The sequence below is a fragment of the Somniosus microcephalus genome, chromosome 1 (assembly GCF_052327205.1).
Source record: "Somniosus microcephalus isolate GS21.2 chromosome 1, FLI_Smic_1.0, whole genome shotgun sequence".
Lineage (NCBI taxonomy): Eukaryota > Metazoa > Chordata > Chondrichthyes > Squaliformes > Somniosidae > Somniosus > Somniosus microcephalus.
The window spans coordinates 399,258,919-399,271,377 of record NC_140987.1 but is presented as its reverse complement, the minus strand read 5'-3'; the positions used below and the strand labels follow the sequence as shown (position 1 = coordinate 399,271,377).

The following is a 12,459-nucleotide window of genomic DNA, read 5'->3' as shown; positions in this document are numbered from 1 at the left end:
CAGGAGGTGTGTAAATGAGGTGCATAGAATCATAGAAACATAGAAGATAGGAGCAGGAGTAGGCCATTCGGCCCTTCGAGCCCGCTCCGCCATTCAATGAGATCATGGCTGATCATCCAAATTCAGTACCCTGTCCCTGCCTTCTCCCCATATCCCTTGATCCCTTTAGCCTTAAGAAATATATCCAACTCTTTCTTGAATATATTTAATGAACTGGCCTCCACCGCCCTCTGTGGCAGAGAATTCCACGGGTTCACCACTCTCTGGGTGAAGAAATTCCTCCTCATTTCAGTCCTAAATGGTTTACCCCTTATCCTTAGACTATGACCCCTGGTTCTGGACTCCCCAGCCATCAGAAACATCCTTTGGATTCAGTCACAGGTTCTGCAGTATTAACATGCATTACCCACAATGCTAGGCCAGCAGATTGACTCACCTGGTGACTTTTTTCCCTTTCCTATTAGTTCTGAGAAAATATTCATTTGAAGTAGATAGCTCCAAGTCATAGCTTATTCCTTAGTTTACTGAATGTCAGTTTGGCTTAGTTGCTAGAACGGTTATCTCTGAGTCACAGTATGTGTGTCTGAGGCCTACTCTAGCACATAATCTAGGCTGACACTCTCGTGCAGCGCTGCACTGAGGAAGTGTTGCATTGTCAGAGGTGTTGTCCTTCAGATGACATATCAAACTAAGGTCCTGTCTACCAAGTCAGGTGGATATTAAAAGCTAAATGGGAAGATAGCAAGATTGGTATTCTGAAATGATGCGGTGAAATGGACCCAAACTATCTAGTGCAAGCTCTAAATTTGCATATCTTTTGTATAACATAGTCAGTAAATCCTTGTTTTATTGATGTATATTTTTAAAGTTCCCATTGAGCTGTCAAATATATGGAATTATATAGAGGATAATGGATACCTTGAGTGATTTGTAGCTTATCAAGGAGTTGGATAATATTGCAACATGCTAGAGTTTTACTTTCCACAATTATGCTTGTGATTTGAAACTTTTGAATCAGATTCATTCATGTTAACTGTCATCTAACAAAGACAAAGAATACACTTTTATTTAAAATAGCTTTTTCTTACCTTTGTATTGTTGTGTATGTCTTTAATGCGGCACTTCCTGATGTCATCTTCAGATGAAAGTAATGCTGCTTGTTGTAGGATAAAAGATTTATGTGACTCTATTATACAAGACTTGCATATATGTTGGATTCAGTCACAGGTTCTGCAGTATTAACATGCATTACCCACAATGCCAGGTTATTTTGTTCACTTTTTTTTTTAAACATGCACTTCTGCCAGGAGTCGTATGCTAATAACTGAGTGCACAAAGCCAGAAGACTTGCTTTATATAAAAAAAATCAGAAATCTGCAAAATGTTGGTGGCATGGTCGGGTTCACATTTTGTAATCCCAAACCACTGAGAGCTTGATGCTAACTACCATCATTGTGATGATGTAGTGAGCAGAGGTCAGAGCATCCCTGCTGAATGAGTAAAAGATCAGAGACGGGGGATGGTTATCCCCAGCACATTCCTAACAGCTGGATTAGAGCAGCACTGGGAGCAGGCTGCCCGCTGGCCTGAGCTATGACTGGGGTGTGATTTGGGAGATTTGAATAACATTTGTGGTGGGTGCAGGCTTGTACTTTCACAATTTTTTTTTACAAGATCTGGAAAAGAGAGCACTCTACGTTTACTGAATTTCTGACAAAGATCACATCCCTACCAATGTCTTTCTTGACAGATACGTTCACGAACACTGCAATGCACGAAGTGTTGCAGTGTGGGTGTTGTGTATGTACCTTTAAGAGAATAACTGGTCTCAGACTGCAGTACCGGCAGTGACCACCCCTGTATAAAAGGCGCTAGAGAGCCTCTGTTTGTTAGTTTCGCTATTGACTTCCACCTGTAAAGACTTGTTTGTTTTCACTCCTGCTGGTCCGTGTCTCAATCATTCACGGACTTAACACTGGCGACGAGTAAGAAACGAACTTACCTGCAACTCGGCAGCACCTCAGACGACGTTGTTGAAGGCCAGGCGAAAGAAAAAAAAAGAGTCCAAAGAAACTCAGGAAACGGGCGTCGACTGTCAATCATCGGTTTGAAAACTTGCAGGAGAGACTGTCCAGAGCCAGGCTGGGTTCCTCGGTCTGTGGTTTCCCAGCTAATCGGGCTGGTGGCAGGTAGTGCTCTGATCCTTCCTGGGCTGCGGCGGGCTGAAGCTCGATCGGGTGGCTTTTCAACGGGGCTGGGCAGCGAGTCGGGAAGCAAAGAGAGAGAGAGAGGGTGGAGCACACAGGGCGCGGCCGGTGCTTCGAAACCGGGCAGCGTTCGGACCTAAGAAGAGGAAGGGAAGTGTCCCAGAGGGTCCGCTCCACAACGGGAAAATAATAAAAGAAAAAGAATCAATATTTAACGCGCAAGAAACCGTGGAAAGCAGCGCTAACAACAGCGGGGAAGAAGGCAAAGCGCGGGAGGCGCCATTTTGTTAAATTGGGGAAGAAGGCAAAGCGCGGGAGGCGCCATTTTAGATTTGCAAGATGCCGAAGACTGGCTGTATCACTGCTTTTGATAATACATTAGAGGACTGGACCACGTATGTGGAAAGAGTCGAGGTATATTTCGAGGCAAACGAAATAGCGGAGGGGAAAAAGGCATCGATATTGCTAAACTTAATGGGCGCTAGAACGTATGGCCTATTGCGGGACCTGATTACTCCAGCCAAACCGAAGGCGAAGAGTTTTAACGAAATTGTTGCCGTCCTACAGGAACACTTAAACCCTGCACCGCTGTTGATAGCAGAAAGATTTAAATTCCACAGGAGAACTCAGCACAAAGATGAGAGCAATGCTGAGTATCTTACAGAACTACGCAAGCTATCAAAGCACTGCCAGTTCGGAGCAGGACTGGCAGATACCCTACGGGACAAATTTGTCTGTGGACTCCTGAGTGAAGGAACACAGAAGAAGTTACTCTCAGAAAAAGAGCTGACGCTAGATAAGGCTTTCAGCGTGGCAGTATCATATGAAGCAGCAGCCAGGGGAGCTGCAGAAATTCAACAAAAACCACAGGAATACGGCACCCACGAAATGACACGGGGATTTGCAAAATGTTATCGCTGCAGCAGAACTAACCATGACCAGAAGGACTGCTGGTCCAAAGACAAAATATGCAGACAATGCGGGAAGATTGGACACATTGCACGAGTTTGCAGGTCTGGGAAGAAGACCAGCGACAACAAAAAGGCTACTAAGGAACCGTACAAGAAAGTACAAAAGATGACGGATAGTAGTTCCGAAGACCAGATGAGCGATAGTGAATCCGAGAACAGGAGACTAAGCTGTCTCAAACTTCACAATGTAATCGCAAAAGAGGATCACCAAACCATTTGGGTCACCCTCACGATAGCAGGGTCCCAAGTTAAAATGGAATTGGATACAGGATCAGCACTAACCGTCATGAATCGACGAGACTACGAGCGGCTATTTTCACACATACCCTTGAGAGAGACATCCATCGTCTTGACGACGTATACGGGGCAAAAAGTATACCCCAGAGGAAAAATAAGGGTGCCTGTCGAATACAATGGCAAGAAAATACGGAAATTGTATCTCTACATACTGCCAAATGGTGGACCACCGTTATTGGGACGGGAATGGATCAGGAAGATAAACTTAGATTGGCATTCCATTCATGCAATGACGGTGGACGGTAAAAAAGATGAAGACGTCACTCCTGGACGATTGTCAACAATCTTAGCTAACGCCAAAGAGGTATTTCAACATGAACTGGGCACGCTTAAAGGCGTAACCGCCTCGATAAAAATAGAAGAGAATGCAGTTCCCAAGTTTTTCAAAGCAAGACCGGTACCATATGCAATTCGCCCAGCCGTCGAGGCGGAGCTGGAGAATCTGGAGAAGGTGGGCGTGTTGTCTAAGGTCGACTGGAGCGAGTGGGCGACACCCATTGTTCCTGTCATGAAGAAAACGTTAAGCAATAAGTCCGGAGAGCCAAGGAAGATTCGCATCTGTGGGGATTTCAAGGTGACTGTGAACCCTGTCGTTCACACAGTACAATATCCTCTTCCAAGGATAGAAGACATCTTCGCCTCACTGTCTGGAGGGAAGCGTTTTACAAAAATTGACCTAGCACAAGCATATTTGCAGATGGAGGTTGAAGAGTCCTCTAGGAAGTATCTCACGATAAACACTCACAAAGGTCTTTACCAGTATCATCGATTGGTATTCGGAGTAGCATCGGCTCCGGCGATATGGCAAAGAGCGATGGAACAAGTCCTGCAAGGGATTCCGGGGACTCAGTGTTACTTGGATGACATCCTTGTAACAGGTGAAGATGACAGTGAACACCTTAACAACCTAGAACAGGTGCTCACTAGACTACGGGAACATGGGCTGCGAGCCAACCGCCCCAAGTGCGAATTTTTAAAGAAACAGATATCGTATTGTGGCCACGTGATTGATGAAGAGGGGTTACATAAGTCCCCTGACAAAATTGAAGCGGTTGTTAAGGCCCCAGCGCCTGAAAATGTGTCGCAACTGAGGTCATTCCTCGGATTGGTGAATTACTATCATAAGTTTTTGCCGAATTTGTCGACAATTTTGCACCCACTGAACGGCCTGCTACGAACGGGGGTAGCATGGAAATGGAGCGATGATTATAAGCTTGCTTTTCAGAAGAGTAAGGACTTAATCACTTCAAGGGAAGTATTGGCTCACTACAACCCAGCACTGCCGATCAGACTGGCGTGTGATGCGTCTCCCTACGGCATTGGGGCGGTACTGTCACATAAGTTCCTTGATGGGTTAGAGAGGCCGATAGCTTTTGCGTCACGCTCGTTAACTTCTGCCGAGCGTAACTACGCTCAGATTGACAGAGAGACCCTCAGCCTAGTGTGGGGGGTGAAGAAGTTCAATCACTACATGCACGGTCAAAAATTTACTCTACTAACCGATCATCAACCTCGTCTCCATTTTCAACCCTCAGAAGGGCGTACCGATAATGACGGCACAACTGTTGCAGAGATGGTCCCTTTTCCTAGGGGCACACCAATATGACATCGAGTACAAAGGAACTAAACAGCATGGAAATGCTGATGGATTGTCACGCCTACCGTTGCCGACGGTGGAAGAAGAAGACCTTGCAGTGGATCCAATGGAGTTATTCCACTCGACCATAGTCGAATGTCTCCCTGTGACGAATGCAAACATAGAAAAGGAAACACGGAATGACCCGACACTATCACGGGTCTATGATTTAACGGTGAAGGGATGGCCAGCACATGGTGAACCACTGCTGCCAGCATTCTCGCTGAGAAGAGAACAGCTGTCAGTGTGCAGAGGGACCTTGATGTGTGGATCCAGAGTAGTAATTCCACCTAAGTTGACGGATGGAGTACTCAATGAGCTTCATGAGGGTCATCTGGGTGGGGTAAAAATGAAGAACTTAGACAGAGCGTTTGTGTGGTGGCCGGGAATCGATAGAGAAATCGAAGAGATGACCAAGAGCTGTGCAGGATGCCAGAAGGTCCAAAACGCCCCACCACAAGCTCCTCTGCATCCATGGGAGTGGCCCTCATCTCCATGGCAACGGGTGCACATTGATTTTGCTGGTCCCTTCATGGACTCGATGTTTTTAATTGCGGTGGATGCACATTCAAAGTGGCCAGAGGTAATAAAAATGTCCTCAACCACCACGGAAAACTATCACCGTTTTGCGAACCATATTCGCCAGGAATGGGCTGCCTGAACAGATTTGCTCTGACAATGGACCACAGTTTGTGTCTGAAGAGTTCCGGAGGTTCTTAAAGAACAATGGTGTTAAGCATTACACATCTGCCCCATATCATCCAGCCACTAATGGATTGGCCGAGAGGTTTGTCCAAACATTCAAGAAGGCTATCAAGGCAATGTGTAATGAAGATATACCCCTACAACACAAGGTGGACAACTTCTTGTTTGCCTACCGGAATGCGACACATGCGGTTACCAACCAAACTCCAGCCATGATGTTCTTCAATCGAAGACTACGATGCCGCTTGGATTTGGTTAAGCCAAACGTCCGAAGAGATGTGGAGAACAGGCAGTTTCAGAATATGAATGGAAGGCCGACCAGGAGTTTTAAGATAGGTCAACCAGTTTTGGCCCGGGACTACCGCACTGAGAAATGGCAGTCAGGAACGATTTGTACACAACAAGGACCTCTCATGTATACCGTGGACGTTGGGGAGAGCATTGTAAGATGCCATGCTGACCAGATTCTAGAGTCACTGGAAAACGTCAACTCCACACCACGATCTGATACACCTGGTAATGAAATTGACGTTCCAATTGCAGCTACCGCAGAACCGGTAATATTGGAAGCAGATGAACCAAACAAAGACATTGATCCCGACGCAACATTGCCAGAAGAACCTGATACCCCAAAGAGGCGTTATCCAGACAGAATCAGGAAGCCTCCTCAAAGACTGAACTTATAATTGCTTAAACTTAACCAATGTATCTAGCAACAGTAATTGTGATTGTAATTCGTTATCATTTAGTTGTTAAATGAATGTTATGTACTGTTTATCTAAAAGGGGAGGAATTGTTGTGTATGTACCTTTTAAGAGAATAACTGGTCTCAGACTGCAGTACCGGCAGTGACCACCCCTGTATAAAAGGCGCTAGAGAGCCTCTGTTTGTTAGTTTCGCTATTGACTTCCACCAGTAAAGACTTGTTTGTTTTCACTCCTGCTGGTCCGTGTCTCAATCATTCACGGACTTAACAGTGGGTTCCCATTATGATTCCCCCACAATGAGATCCTGTTTTTATTCGTGCCATTGTAGGCGAGCGATTGCCAAATTGAGTCAAGGTACTTCCCCAAGGAAGAGTAAAACGTATCAGACTAATTAGTACTATTTGAGGAGGCTGTTTGACTCTCTCGGGTCGATTTTGGACTTTGAGCAACCGACTGGTGGAGTGCACCGGCCAATCACCTGTACCTGATTTGAAGAAGCGGTTGCGATTTTGTGGTACCAACCTTATTTATATCAGGCTGGCGAGTTGCGCACTGCCAAATGGGTGTCCTGAAGCAGCCTCCCAAAATTGGGCCACCTTGTCCACCAGCAAGGTATGTGCAGGGGGGGTGGGAATCCCGATCATGAAGGATGAGGGTGCCGGTGTTGCAGCAGACCAAATTATTTTTCTGGGATCCAGAGGAGCACTGCTGTTCCACCAGGCCCCACAAATGTAATTCTAAATTTACCTTGGCTAGGCCTCTTTGGCTCCATTGCCTGTGGAACTGGTTGGAGTGTGCATGGTGCACTCTCCGACCAGCTTCAACCGAAAATGGCAAACGGTCCTATGACCCTGATTTGCATCTTTAAAGAAGCCTACCGCCTGAGACAAGCGGGCTATTTGGGCACCCAGTGGTAGGATCCTTTCAAGGTCTTCATCCTTATTAATGGGGCGGTAATGTTAACAGCCCCACTCTGAGGCCGTTACCATCTCGTTAACTCCAGGCAATAGAACTGAAAATTGACCCTCTGTGTGGGAACTGAGAAAATCCTGGTTCCTAATAACATTCCGTTGCCTTCTTTTGGTGGAAAGCAAGAATGGGAGAGGGACCAGTACTTAATCCCCAGTTGGGCAGGTTGTGAATATAGCCCCAGAGACACGTAGAGTGACAAGTCTCCTGAGGACCCAAGGGGAAGAGCAGACAGGCTGCACGTGGTCTATAGATTGTATTATGAATATTACAGCTGTAGATGATTCTATAGTTGGGGGTAAAACAGTAATGTTGGATCATGAAATCTTTCAGCTGTGGCTCAGTGGGTAGCACTCTGAGTCAGAAGGTTGTGGGTTCAAGTCCCACTCTAGAGACTTGAGCACAAAAATCTAGGCTGACACTCCAGTGCCGTACTGAGGGATCGCTGCACTGCCGGAGGTGCCGTCCTTCGGATGAGACGTTAAACTGAGGCCCCGTCTGCTTTCTCAGGTGGACGTAGAAAATCCTGTGGCACTATTTTGAAGAAGAGCAGGGGAGTTATCCCCAGTGTTCTGGCTAATATTTATCCCTCAATCAACACCACAAAAACAGATTATCTGGTCATTATCACATTGCTGTTTGTGGGAGCTTGCTATGCACAAATTGGCTGCCACTTTTCCTACATTATAGCTGTGACTACACTCCCAAAGTACTTAATGGACTGTAAAATACTTTGGGATGTCCTGGGGTCATGAACGGCGCGATATAAATGCAAGTCTTTCATTTTTTTGAAGTATAATTCACATTATTATAATATATAAAATGCATTTATGTAAATTTAATGAAGCACTCTCTCTATTAGACTGTGTTTGGGTATATTTATTTTTTGCCTGGCAAAGGAGAAGAGCCCTGTGCCATTTTTGTCAGGATGGCCTTACATGATGTAAGTGATGTGAGGATTGATTTTGACATGATTTATATCATTGCATTAACGCTTGTAAAATAATGCTTTGAGAAACACTTTTAAAATGCTGAATATTACAGCCAGAATGGAGAAATGCAGCCCTCCATGAATCCCTTGGGCTTCTCATTGTTCTGGGAGCAAGACACTTTCAACCCTGAAGAGATGAAGCTAAGAAGACTTTACTTTTTAAACAATGTATTAAGGTAAAGATTGCATTAAAAATAATTAGCAAGGTTAAGAATACAGAGTAATTTGTAAAATGGGGTAAAAAGCCAATATTTGGCAATTAAGAGGAAGGGTGAAAGTTACCTGGCCACTCTCTCTCTCTCTCTCCCCCCAGTCTCTCTCTCTCCCCCACTCTCTCCCTCTCCCCCCAGTCTCTCTCTCTCTCTCCCCCACTCTCTCCCTCTCCCTCCACTCTCTCCCTCTCCCCCCAAGTCTCTCTCTCTCTCCCCTCAGTCTCTCTCTCTCTTCCCCCCCCCCCCCCGGTCTCTCTCTCGCTCTATCTCCCCAGTCTCTCTCTCTCTCCCCAGTCTCTCTCCCTTCCCCCGTCTCTCTCTCTCTCCCCCAGTCTCTCTCTCTCCCCCATCTCTCTCCCCAGTCTCTCTTTCTCTCCCCCAGTCTCTCTCTCTCTCTATCTCCCCATTCTCTCTCTCTCCCCAGTCTCTCTCCTCTCTCTCCCCCCAGTCTCTCTACTCTCTCTCTCTCTCCCCGTCTCTCTCTCTCTCCCCGTCTCTCTCTCTATCTCCCCAGTCTCTCTCTCTCTCCCCCCAGTCTCTCTACTCTTTCTCTCTCCCCGTCTCTCTCTTCCCCGTCTCTCTCTCCTTCCCTCTCTGTCTGTCTCTCTCCTTCCCTCTCTCTCTCCTTCCCTCTCTCTCTCTCTCCTTCCCTCTCTCTCTCTGTCTCTCTCTCCTTCCCTCTCTCTCTCTGTCTCTCTCTCCTTCCCTCTCTCTGTCTCTCTCTCCTTCCCTCTCTCTGTCTCTCTCTCCTTCCCTTTCTCTCTCTCTCCTTCCCTTTCTCTCTCTCTCCTTCCCTTTCTCTCTCTCTCCTTCCCTTTCTCTCTCTATCTCTCTCTCCTTCCCTCTCTCTCTCTCTCTCTCCTCCCCCCAGTCTCTCTCTCACTCTTGCATCACGGGGGGCATTTCATTCCATGTGTGGGCGGGCCTAATCCTGCAGCCTCCCGAAACATCGCCGCCATTTTTTTAATACCGACAGCGACAGCACCAGCACAACAAACCCCCACAGTGCGGCTCCGGCACAGTATCGCGCTCCCGGCCCGCCGGAGCGGGAGGTGAGTTGGGGTCACTCGGGCCGGGCCTCACAACTGCTCGGCCCGAGACACAGAGCGGGGGAGCGGCAGCGGCCGGCTGTGAACCGCGCGGCCCTGTAAACTGACGTTTTACAAAAAAGCCTTGGCAACGCCGGCCCCCCCAGCTAATATATATATATATATAATATATATATATAGAGGTGCTGATTTTGAATAAGAAACAGTAAGTAGCTGTTCCAAAAGGGACCCTAAAACCTTTTTTTGTTTTTCAAGGTGTGGATGCCAGCTTTAATGAGCAATGCTCTACCAGAGGCAGAAGACTTTGACCCTTTGTCAGCTTCACAGCACCAGATGATATTTATAAGAGCATCACTGCTACACAATGTAGATGATATTGTCTGTGATACAACATGATTTGTATCCCTGAATAGGTCTCTAGTGGAAAACTAAAAAAAAAAATTATTAATACCCTGTAGAAATCATGTTGCATAAATTCACCATACAGCAAACATCCACTGCAGCTGTGCACAAACCTTTCTGGCACTAATATTATGGCTCCAAAATGAAAGTTTGAGAGCAGGCTACTTCAAGAGCTAAGCCTGCCTAGAAATTGCCACAAGGCAGATGATGGCCATTTAAAATTGTTTTTTCATAAATATGTAAGACAACATGATATTTAATTATTCATTGCCTGCAGTAATGGACAACAAGGATAAGAGACCACTACTTTATAATCGAAATAAAGTAATATTTAATACAGATCTTTTGTCATTTATTTACAGAAAACTCTGCTACATTAATACATGAATACATTTCCATGTCAGCTTCTCATTACATATTATACATTACAGCTGATATCACAGAAGGGAGGAGGATTTCATATTGCACTAGGACCAAAGTAGACAGGGCTCAAGCCTTTCCCAAGTACTCTACAGATAGGATGGTCCCTGTTGGGGGTGAACCAACCCGAATTGACACAACACATGGTATGAGTCATGACAGTAGTGCAGTGGTACAATGTATCATGCAGTGACTGCAATGTAGAAGTGGTAATGTTGAATAAAAAACAGTATGTATCAGACATATCCTGTGAAAGCTCTGGATGATCTGATCTACGCTACAGATTGGCCTGAAATTCCTCTTTTACCAAAAAAACTGGAGTATCTCTGTAGTTAACGATTTGCTATCGCAGAAAAGCGTCACTTTGAAATGTCCCTTTTCTGGGGATGTGATTGTGTTAGAAGTCCATTAGTTATGTAGAAAAACAGCAGAGCATAGCCCCACCACAAAATAAGTACACGTTTCTTGGACAGTTTTGTGAGTGGCCTCCAGCTGTCCCTTTTAAAGATCGCTGGTTAGGCCGCTCACCGCCTGGTACAGATGGACCGAGCTTGCTAGTGCATGCTCTGCCCATTCATTGTACCTGAATATTGCAATCGGGGTCCTACAACCAGCATAGGACTCTGATTTGCATATTTAAGCATTCTCTCACCTGTTTCAGGGAGGCAGGCTGCTCGCCAATTTACAGGCCTGTTTGAAAACTGTTATTAGGCAGGTCTTAGGTGTTAATGGGGTGGCCTAGATGAGCCCCCCTCCCCCCAACTCAGGGGGCTATCAGTTGAAAATCTCCCCTGAAATCTCCAAATGGTATCCTTAAAAGAGGAATTTTCCTGTTTCTCAATGAGGGTTTTCACTGATCTCCCACCCAAGTCCTTTTAAAGATCATTCAAACTGACATATTTTGCCAAGAGAGTCCCCATGACCTTTGGACATTACTCAAAAATCTAATAATGAATTAATGGCTTTGAAAAAGAAATGTTTGTGAGGGCACAGTGTCCATCATACTTTGATAATGTGTCAATGCTAAGTAAACCTGGAGTTTATGAAACAGGCATATTTTATTGAATTCCATTGCTGGTATGTTTTACAACAGATTGGATATAATCCATGGGAACTCCTTTCCAGAAGCACGATCTCTTAAGGCCTGATTTCAGCCCCCCGCCCAGTAGGAGCTTGCTTCAATTCAGGCACTTGGAAGGTTGACCACCCCAGAGGAGTGGGGCCTAATTTAAAAGGAAAATTCATGGCCCGATGATATAATCGGGACAAGCATGCCACTTTAACTGTGGGGTTGTCAAACGCCCACACAGTCTCAAACCCGCCAGCGAAAGGTGGTGGCAACACTGATCCTGGCCACAGGAGGCCCAGGTAAATTCATTATTTTTCACTTTTTAAAGGTTCTTCGTGAGTCAGGGGAAGCAAGATTGCTCCTCCTGATCCCACCTCCCCTGCCCTGGGCTACACCCTCCCCGATGACGGACTTAACCAAATACTCTCCTCCTCACTCACCTTGCTGGGGAGTGTTTCTGTGAGTCCCTGGTGGCGGGCTGACACCTCCCACATGATTTTCAACTCCCGGCCACTGGTGGTGATGTAATTCCCACCGGCCAGGTGGGAGTCGGTATCGGAGCATGTTAATGAAGCCCGGGAGCTAAAATCTTTTGGGCCTCACGCTCCAGAGGGCTGGACGGATCACCGCCGGTTTCAGCCCTTGATTCACGCCCCGAGTTAAAATCAGGGCTGTAGTGTACTAAATCTAGAACTCCCTATGTATGTTCTCTGTATAGACTCATACCGTGCATTGTATGATATGGTTTGGTTCAAGATCCTTACATGCTTTGTCACACTAAGAAAATTAAAAACAAGGAGAAATTATACCAGAATCAGCAAAAC

At 46.0% G+C, this 12,459-nt stretch overlaps 1 long non-coding RNA gene across 1 annotated transcript in view; it reads left to right on the top strand.

Moving 5' to 3' along the window:
• The window catches only part of LOC147125134 (uncharacterized), a 53,040-nt gene extending 42,605 nt beyond the window's left edge, over positions 1–10,435 (top strand). Inside the window, exons 2-3 of the long non-coding RNA XR_015079616.1 lie at positions 8,537–8,659; positions 10,000–10,435. This is a non-coding gene — a long non-coding RNA (uncharacterized LOC147125134). The remainder of the gene's footprint in view (positions 1–8,536; positions 8,660–9,999) is intronic.
• Positions 10,436–12,459: the final 2,024 nt, after the last annotated feature.